The 9327-nt window shown below is 37.5% G+C and overlaps 1 protein-coding gene across 1 annotated transcript in view; it reads right to left on the bottom strand.

Annotated features, from left to right (window-relative positions):
- Positions 1–5679: 5679 nt before the first annotated feature.
- The window catches only part of LOC120790098 (trichohyalin-like), a 28824-nt gene continuing 25176 nt past the window's right edge, over positions 5680–9327 (bottom strand). Inside the window, exons 8-9 of the mRNA XM_040127390.1 lie at positions 9033–9134; positions 5680–5756 (exon numbers count right to left, since the gene is read on the bottom strand). The gene's annotated coding sequence lies outside the window, so the exon portion shown is untranslated. The remainder of the gene's footprint in view (positions 5757–9032; positions 9135–9327) is intronic.

Genomic DNA, 9327 nt, shown 5'->3' with positions numbered 1-9327 from the left:
CACAGACACCGAAATCTGCCATATGTCCCTCTCTTCTACCATAGACCACGTTCAGGCATTATAATACATTATCTTTTTGATGGAAGGTAGTACTTTTATCCTGAGACAACTGACATTTACTTAAAAAAGTTGCTAGTGATGTATATGCTTCTATAAAGCTAGATGTTGTATTCATGGTTTTCAGAGGTATTTCAATAGGAAAGCTTCCCAGCTATCAGAGTACCTAAATATATTGTAGACAGTAATATTGCTGTTTATCTTTATCAAACACTTAGGGTTAGAAAATACCACTGTTCTTGGGAAATTGGGTTTATTTTTCTTCTTTCCTTTCATTTTGATTGCATGCCATTATATTAACGATCCTGTCCATTTATTACCTAAATGTATAATATTAAGACACATTTCTTCAGGCAATCAAATTGAAGTGCATGTTTGTCTTTGAACTTTGACTTGTATTTATTTGAAACTTTGCTCTGCAAGCAAACTTTTGATAAACATTTAAGTATCTGCTTTATATTCTTATTACCTAACAAGTTTGTTGACCAACTGGCCAATCTACCACAAAATGTTTATTGTTTTAAATGTCGGCAGAAGAATCTGGGTTCATGCTCCTTTATTAACAATGACTCCCTTCCTGCTCCCCGGTGTTGTTTGGACAACCCTGCCTGCAGGGATCAACAGAGTATCACACATAATTAGCTTCCAGCTAGCTTATCACACACTAGCATTCCAAGTATTTCTGGGTAGTGTAGTCTCTGCTTTTTATCTGTCCCTCCCTCTCTCCTTGCATGAATACCCCTATTGTCTTCCCCCACCTCCACCTAGCTCAGTAACTTTACCATACTTTTCCATTCTTTGCATTTCTCTGTGTTGTTTCATGTTTCATATGTGTCTGATTTACACAGCTAGGCCCAGCAAAATGACAAAAAGATGCACTGTCTGCCCTGCTGCTCGGCCAAATACATTGCAATTGTCTAATAGTGGACACTGGAACCATATAAAAAGTCACTAGATTGATAACTAAACAGAAAAAATCTTTATCCTGTCAATAAAGAAGAAGATCAGTCAGTCAGACAGCATAATGCTGAGGCACTGTGTTCTCATTTTGCAGTCAATCAGAAATGTGTTGGACTCTAGCATAGGTTGTACCCACATCCGATTTTACAACAAAAGCACTGACAATTAGTCCACAGTAACTCTCAAGACTGACTAATAACTACTATAAAAGAGTTGTACTTCTACCAATGAGTAAATGTCTATTTACTTTTATTTAATTTTACTTACAACTCAGTAATGGACACAGAAGTCAAATAAGTGAAATTGGTAATGGCTTCTTCGAATCATCCTCTGGGTTATTTGAATTGTAAGGTGGTTGTGGGGTTTATTTGTGGGTTGTTTAATGGAATACAAATACATAAGCATGACTTTGGCAATGCAAAGAGTTCAGTTTACATGAACTACAAACTAAATCATTTTATAACAATTTAAGCTATGGTTGTTAAAAATATTTAGTGAAGTATACACTTTTATACTAAGTTGGGCTTAATGCTAATGACATTTTTTAAATTTTTATATATTCATTTTTTCTTTCAAACTCAACTGCATCCTGTGTTTTTTTCAGAGCTTAACATATGCTACCTGTTTGTATCTTTATAGGATATACTAGATGAATATTATTTATATCTATGTAATTGTGACTTGGAAGCAGTAACAGTATTTTGATTGTGCAACATTTGAAGGTGCTGAAGGTGAAATACCTGAAAGCACGACTGAGGTGGAGCCAAAAGTGTAGTTATAAGTTTTGGTCCATGGAGAGCAGTGCAAAAATTATTTTCCTGTCCTTTCAGTACAGCAGGAGTTCATTTAGAAAATGTGGAAATTAAACACACAGACTACTCATTTTAGGCTGTAGAGGCCATACAAATATGTTACAGTAGCTAATAAGTGTGTGTTGTTGGTTGGTGTGGAGAATTGAGAGCTTCTGCTGGGACATTTTGTCATTGTGAAAATGAACCTCTGCCCACACCTTAAATTCAACCGCTCCAACAGAATGTCAGTATTTTGCTATACTGTAGCTGTATAGACTAAAAGTAACCACATAACAAAAACCCACCTTTTAAAAAGTGAAACATTGTGTCAATAACTGTCTCCCTTTTCTTTCCTTCCTTTTTTTGAGTTTGAACGTTGACATGCTGCCAGCACTCCTGTCAGTTTTATGTCTTTCTCACCCTCTCTTGCTCTTCTGTCATTTTCAGTTTGCGGTGTGACTGAGCTGCCTCTCCCACTAAAAGTTATTTTATTTTAACAGTGGCACAATACACGGCTGGTTCCAGCTAAAGCATTTTTGACTTGACAAAAGGGCTTTTCAAGGTGTCAGATATACAGCTTGTCATAGGTTGATATGACCATTTCAAAAAAAGGCAATTTATATTACAAATATTCAATAAAATTTCTAAAATGAAAGTGTTTGTGGTAAGGTTCTTCCTTTCTAGAAATTAATCTCTACCACATAGAAACTGGTGCATTTTTATGAATGCAACGACAGTCTGAATGGGTTATAATAAATATAAAAAGGTAGAACAGATGTAAAAAAGTCTGTACTTATTATTTTTACTGTGTTGAGGTTCACTGCCTCCACAGAGTGCAAATGCCAAAGCAGTTATCATTTATCAACCGTTTGGTGTTGCCAAAATCACACAAACAACAATTTTATGGATTATCATTTTCGGCTGATTAAAACAAATAAAATTTAATTAAGCATGAAAACTATTTATTTTAATGACTTAAACAAGTTCCTACAAGAATCTTACAGCATATTGTAATTTACAAAAATATGATTATAAGTGATATAACAAATAAACATGAAATTACTTCCATAAATAACTTTTCTCGTTGGGTTTATTATCATTTTTATTGTTGTTTATTGTTTATTGTCTTGTTGTGGTCTATCTTCACTCATTTGGTACTCCGGTTTATTTAAAACAAACACTAAGAGTCATTTGCAAACACAATTTGTTGCAGAGCTGCTCACAACATGGGCACTGGACACGAGCTTTTTGTGTGATTATTAGCATGGGCAACAACACAGAGACCTACAGGGAAGCCCAGACTGGAGCTGATAACACACACACACAAACTTAAACGCACACGCACAAACACATGGGTACAGGTACCCAAGTCATTTGTATCTGGAAATAAGGATTAAATAATGCCTTGTAAACACTGTAATGAGTGCCATGATGATCAACAGCTACTTTGTCTCTCTTTCTGTGTCTCTCGTGGTTGAGGGCCCACACTATTCAAAAACAGTCCAAACCTAATTTGGGATAAAAAGAAAATGCTGACTTGCAATATTTTGCTGGTTTACCACAGATTTCCAGGGGACCACACATACAGCAGTGAAGTACCACACACGCTCATTTGATGAAATTAGGTTAGGAAGGGGCCTGTTCTGTGCTTTCTGTCTTTGTGAGAGAGAGTGGTGAGGAAATTAAGATCCTGTATGTGCATGTGTGTGTGAATGTGTGCATTTGTGTTTGTGTGTGTGAGGCTGACTAATCCCTCCACAGAGCTGAAACGAGTTAAAAACACATCAAAGGGAAGCTTAACCTCTGTGAAACCTCACCAGGTTTTCAAGAACAACAAATGATCCTTCTCCTCATTGTTTCCAGGGGGACTTTTTTCACCGCTGTGTTGCTGATTTTTCCCTCAGTCCTGGGAGTTTTCAAAAATCCTGTGGTTTCATTTTTAATGACTGTGCCATTTGTGTAAGCGTGTGTGTGTATTTGTGAAAGAATAAAGATGTGTGTGGATGTGTGAGTGGGTGAATGCATGTGTGTTTGCACATTAAAGAAGGGTATTTTTGAGTGTGACATGGCAGATGAGGAAAACCAAACAAGGACATGCGGTTCTGCGGGAAATCATTAAAATATACAACATCCTGCTATACAGCAGCTATGTATATACAGAACCAATGAATGATTAAAAAGGTGTTTTAGAAGACAGTTGGGGGAATGTGGGGGACAGGTGGGACAGTGAGAATGGCAATATGAGGAAGCCAATTGTGGTCTGAGACCTTTTCCCAGAATTCCCATTATAACTGTATAATAATACTCTTTGTTTGAGCTCAGATATTTGCATACTTCTTTTCCTTGTCTTATAAGCATATAAAAAGAGGCATGAGTCACCTGTAGATGTACACGGAAAGACAGATCAACTAAACGTTTGTGTGAGTGTGCCATTGTACTTGCTTCAAAACCATATTTTAGATTATGTATTAACAATGTTTTTACCTGTGTCAACTTCTTTGTGTGTCTCAGTAGTAATGTAAAACTGTAGGAATTATACAATACTAACATGTATCATTGATAGCCTGTTGTTACAACCTTCCAAATTGCAGAAATAAAATATTATTGACATATTGACAGATGAAATAAAAATGGGGAGGAAAGTGTGACCACATAAAAATGTATCTGTTTTTATTTTTCCATCATTACAACAAAGGGCCTCGAACAGAGTAATAGGTAAAAATAATCAAATAGTTTTGAATAATATAAAAAAAATATAAAATATCTACAATATTAAACATCCAATCTACTCAATCCCACACAAGCCTACAGTCACCCACAGATACTTACAGAGACAGAAGCACACAGACACATTATGTACTCACATATAAAGACACACGGCCACATTCAACCACATTAGATGCAGGACACATGGCACAGCTGCAGCGCAATCTGTGTTACAGCCATTCACATCAACATTTGAGGAGTGTCTGCAGCCGTCACTCATTTATCCAAAGAAAGACTCATATCCAGTGTAAGTTTCATCAACACTAAGAATTAGCAGTTAATCACTTGTTCTGTTTAGTTCATTGGCTGATTTAAGTTGAATTGATTTAATTATAAATCATCTGAATTTATGGAGTTTTCAAATAAGTGCAGAATCAAAAAACATTTTTGGGGCTCAGTGCTTCAGTTTTGTCACAAAAGAAGATCATTATTTGAAGTAACTGGTAATGTTCTAACCTACCACTGCTTGGAGCATTGTAACATTTTGAGGATGCAATCAATTGCTTTCTTTTTTTTACAGTAAGAAGTGTCAGATTTAAATCTACAAAATATGTGAACATTTTCTCAGAACAAATCTCTTCATGGGATAGTAGTATAGATATTTTTCATTTCACTTTTGATGATTTGAGTAATTTCCATCATCTGCTGCTTCTGGAGCCCCCTGCCAGGTAAAAAGCACCCAGGGACTTGACTTTGACCTGCAGGATATTAACCTCATACTGAATACATTCCCTGGCGAGGAGTTGGAGGTCAAAAAGGCATGACAGATCAAAGTTTTCAGGGGGCTTCATTTGGTCATATCCTTGCTTGTCCTCCTAGACTAAGCATGTTCCAGAGAGGTGGAGACAGAGAGTTCTGCAGCTGGCCTTGTCCAAAATGCTTCAGACAAAGCCTGGGACTCACCTGGTTTCTCTAGCCCAGCTCCAGTCAGCTTGGTTTGGGTTAGAATCCCGTCAGTGTCCCCTGTCGCTGAGTCAAGGCTCAGGGGATGAGGGAGGCAGAGGGATGAAGTAAGGGAGGTTGAGGTTAGAGGTGGGTGGTCACTGAAGGAGACAGGGAGGTGGGTAGAGGAGCAGTGCAGGGAGGTGGGGGAAGGAGGGAGCAGTTGCTCCACTTGTCTACGCATGAACCTCTCCTCCTCCAGCTGCCTGCACAACCGCTTATTCTCCCCGCTGCGTTTAACTGGAGAGGGAAAGAAAGGGACATTGAATGAGACATATGCACAGAAGAAGACGTGTAGTGACAAAGAGAATGAAAATATTTTGAAAAAAATACCTTTATGTGTGACTGTGAAACATACCGAGGGAGTAAGGAAGAGGGACAATTTTTGGGGAAGTTTCAAGGAAGTTAAAACATCAGACTTGTTTAGTTAAATCAGCGAAATTGCAAAACTTAAATTTGACGATACCAATAAATATCAACCCCTCAAAAGTCACTAGCTATCATGTTGATGAAGTAGCTTACATCCCATTATGTGCTTAATTCATCTTTCATAGCTGCTTTCATGCCTGTTAAAACAGAATGGAAAAATTGTGAGGAGTATTGTGTTCACAATTCAAAATGTTTGCGAGTGGGAGTCCTGCAACGGTGTAAATTTCTACATGCAAACAACCAATTTGAATGATCATTACAGGTCGATTTGATACAAAACAACTTTCATACGTCAGAACATGACTGAGATCCCTGAAACACAATTACAGACTAGCTAAATTGAGTGTGTTTCATTTTTTGAGAAGTGGCTTTAAAAGCAAAAAAAAAGGCAAAAAAAAAAAAAAGAAAGCATTTTTATTTGTTGTACATTGTGGTAATTATATACATAATGTGCCAGTCTAAAAATTGAAAAATTGTAATAAGGTAGATAAAAGAGAATTAAATATTTGAAATAATGTATTTTTAGCTATTAGGAAGAATAAAATAAGAACTTAAAGGATGGAGAGACAAAGAGACATGTCATGACAGATGCACTCATCCACATCTGTTTTTTGGTGAATGTGTATGTCTGTGTGAAAGCTGCAGTTAAAGAATGATGTCACATCGACATGTCTGGCCATGTGTGCCCATATATCTTTGTGTGTTTGTGTATGAGTGAGAGAGAGAGAGAGAGAGAGAGAAAAACACAAACGGACATGAGACAGACACATTTCCGGATGGTTCAGCTAACATTACCCTTCCAGACACCATGCACATACACACACATACTTACATGCACACTCAATAAATCTGAGCAAATGTATTAGATCTGATGACTAGAAATAGCTGGGTCTGAGGCTTAACCCTTGCACAGCCAATGACCTGTCAATATGTCAAGACTATCCTAAGATGCTTAAAGAATATTTACGATGTACAACAGGCAAACATTCTACAATGTGTTAATTTTATCTTATGCCAAAAGCAATATAATTTCTAAAATTATTTAAAAAAAAAAACACTGAAGCTGACACTTATATTTAACTGTATATTAAAGGGGACCTGTTTAATTTTCAAAGTCTTTGGTGGCTTTGGATGCTTTCCTAATTGCAAGGGAGGGGGGTGAAATTAAAAATCACAGCTTGTCTCCTCAACCTTCACATACTACGGGTGAATTGATGTGCATATGTTTGGATGAAAGGAATGTGTATAAGTGGTAGAGAATTAGAGAAAGAGACAGACAGAAAGACACAGAGGGTGGGGGGTGGGGGTGTTTTAATGCTGCTGCATGAGTGTGTTTCTACTTTTTCATTTGTATAGCTCAGTTTCCATTCAAGTATTTAATTTCAATTTATGAGAATTACTGAGCTAGAAAAGCTTAATTGAAACAGCAAACTTAATCATATTAGAAAAAAAAAGGTTTTTAAATTTGGTTATTTTTTGATGAGGTTTAGGCTCAGTTTGAGTATGATGATGTGTCAGTACAAACCAAGTTTTTGAAATTTGAAAATACTGTACAAAACATCTTGATTACCATGCCCATACCCGCAGCTGCTTGTGGAAGTGGAATATTGCCCCATGTACCTTTTTTATTAATCTTTGCATGGCAGCATGAAATACACTGGAAATTAGCTGACAAAAAAAACAAAAAACAAAACAAAAACTGTTGCATAATGCTATTCAAGTCTTGCAAGAATCTCAGTATTTTTCCTCTGATCTTCAATTTCATCCTAGTTGATGGAAGTTCTCTTCATTCGCATTTAATTTTGTGTGACATTTCAAAAGTTTGCATGAAATTTGCTTGATATTCGGAGGAAAATCAAGCTTGTGCATGTGTTGTATAGTGAGTGTTAACATGTGCCTGTGGGTGAATGAGAAAGAAACAGTACCAAAACACTTTGTGAACATGAGTAAATGAGACTAATCCAAAGCAGAGACACAGACCTTATTTATAACCCAATGCCTTTCACATAGATAAACTCAGACATTCCATTGAGCTTCTTTATTGATATCTGTAAGTGTGTACAAATGTGTATGTGAGTGTGTGTGTCCAGTGGAGAGTGAAGGGAATAGAATTTTGTAAATGAACTGTCTATATACTTCTTTCCAACTCTGCTTGTATGCTTATGTGTGTGTATGTGTGTGTGCATGTGTGTGTAGACTGTCCATGTTGAGTCGATGTGTGTAATAATTCCAACTAGAGATTAAGAGGTGCTATTACACACCTGACCTGTTAAACAGCACCTCTCACTTTCTCTCTGTCTGTCTCTTCCTCTCCTCCACCTTCCTATGTCTCAAGCATGCAGCTAATGCCATTTGCTTTTCACTGACACAACACTACACTAAAGCATCAACAAGTACCAGCTTTCCTTGTACCCTGTCAATCAGCAGGCCATTCCACAAACTAACAAAAGTCGGGTGAGCCGTTCTCCAGGCCCTGGAGTTTTGGAGAACTGAGGGGGTTGAGGATTACTTTTGATTTGTCTCTCCTTTGGTGATTTGTTGACTCTTGTTAAGTTCAACATAGTAAAATATGTCAGCTTTTCATGAGAATATTCCTCTGTGTTTTTTTCCCCTCATTGTTTTATCACAGTGGGCCATTTCCCTATGCTGTCATGGAGAGATCAGCGACGTTGTATTGATATACATCCCTCTCTCAGTTCCATGAAAGGGAAATCATTTACCAGTGGAAAGAAACGTCACTGCTTTTTCCTGATACAATTTGTCCCTGCTTCCCCACACCACGCCAACACCACCACCTCGCTGCCAACTTTTCACTTTTATCATTGGAAGAGGATATAGATGTGTCTGTGTGTCTGTGTGTAAGCGCCTGTGTGTTTGAAGTTGGACGCATGAAAGCTTCCTTTTCTGTGTGAGCTCAACAGCAGGTGGGCCAGTGTGTGGGTGTGTGTTTCTATCTGTCGGGTAAAAGGACTGTCAGGACCTAGCGTGTGTATATAAGAGTGTGTTTGTGTTTGTGTGTGTGTGTGTTTGTGTGTGTGTGTGTGAGTGTGTCTGTGTGTCTGTGTGTGTGTGTTTGTGTGCTCTTACTTGTTGATTAGCATTCTGACGGCCTCCAGGTTGCTTCGCAGTCTGGTTTGCATTTCCTCGATTTTGCTGAGGTTTAGAGCCACACAACTCTGATTCTCCATGCTGTAACACAATATCCACATGCATACAAACAAACATATATAAACAACTAACTGACATTTTTAGTACCTGTAGTACTGTAAGAAAACATGATAATAAAAACTGTCCTTTCTTGCTGTTGCTAAAAACTGGCTAATTTTTGTTTGCCATAAAAAGCATAGTGAGTACACACTTGCTTCTACCATGGTAAACTTAT

This window comes from Xiphias gladius, chromosome 5 (assembly GCF_016859285.1).
Source record: "Xiphias gladius isolate SHS-SW01 ecotype Sanya breed wild chromosome 5, ASM1685928v1, whole genome shotgun sequence".
NCBI classification, from domain to species: Eukaryota; Metazoa; Chordata; class Actinopteri; order Istiophoriformes; family Xiphiidae; genus Xiphias; species Xiphias gladius.
This window is presented reverse-complemented; position numbering and strand designations above follow the sequence as displayed.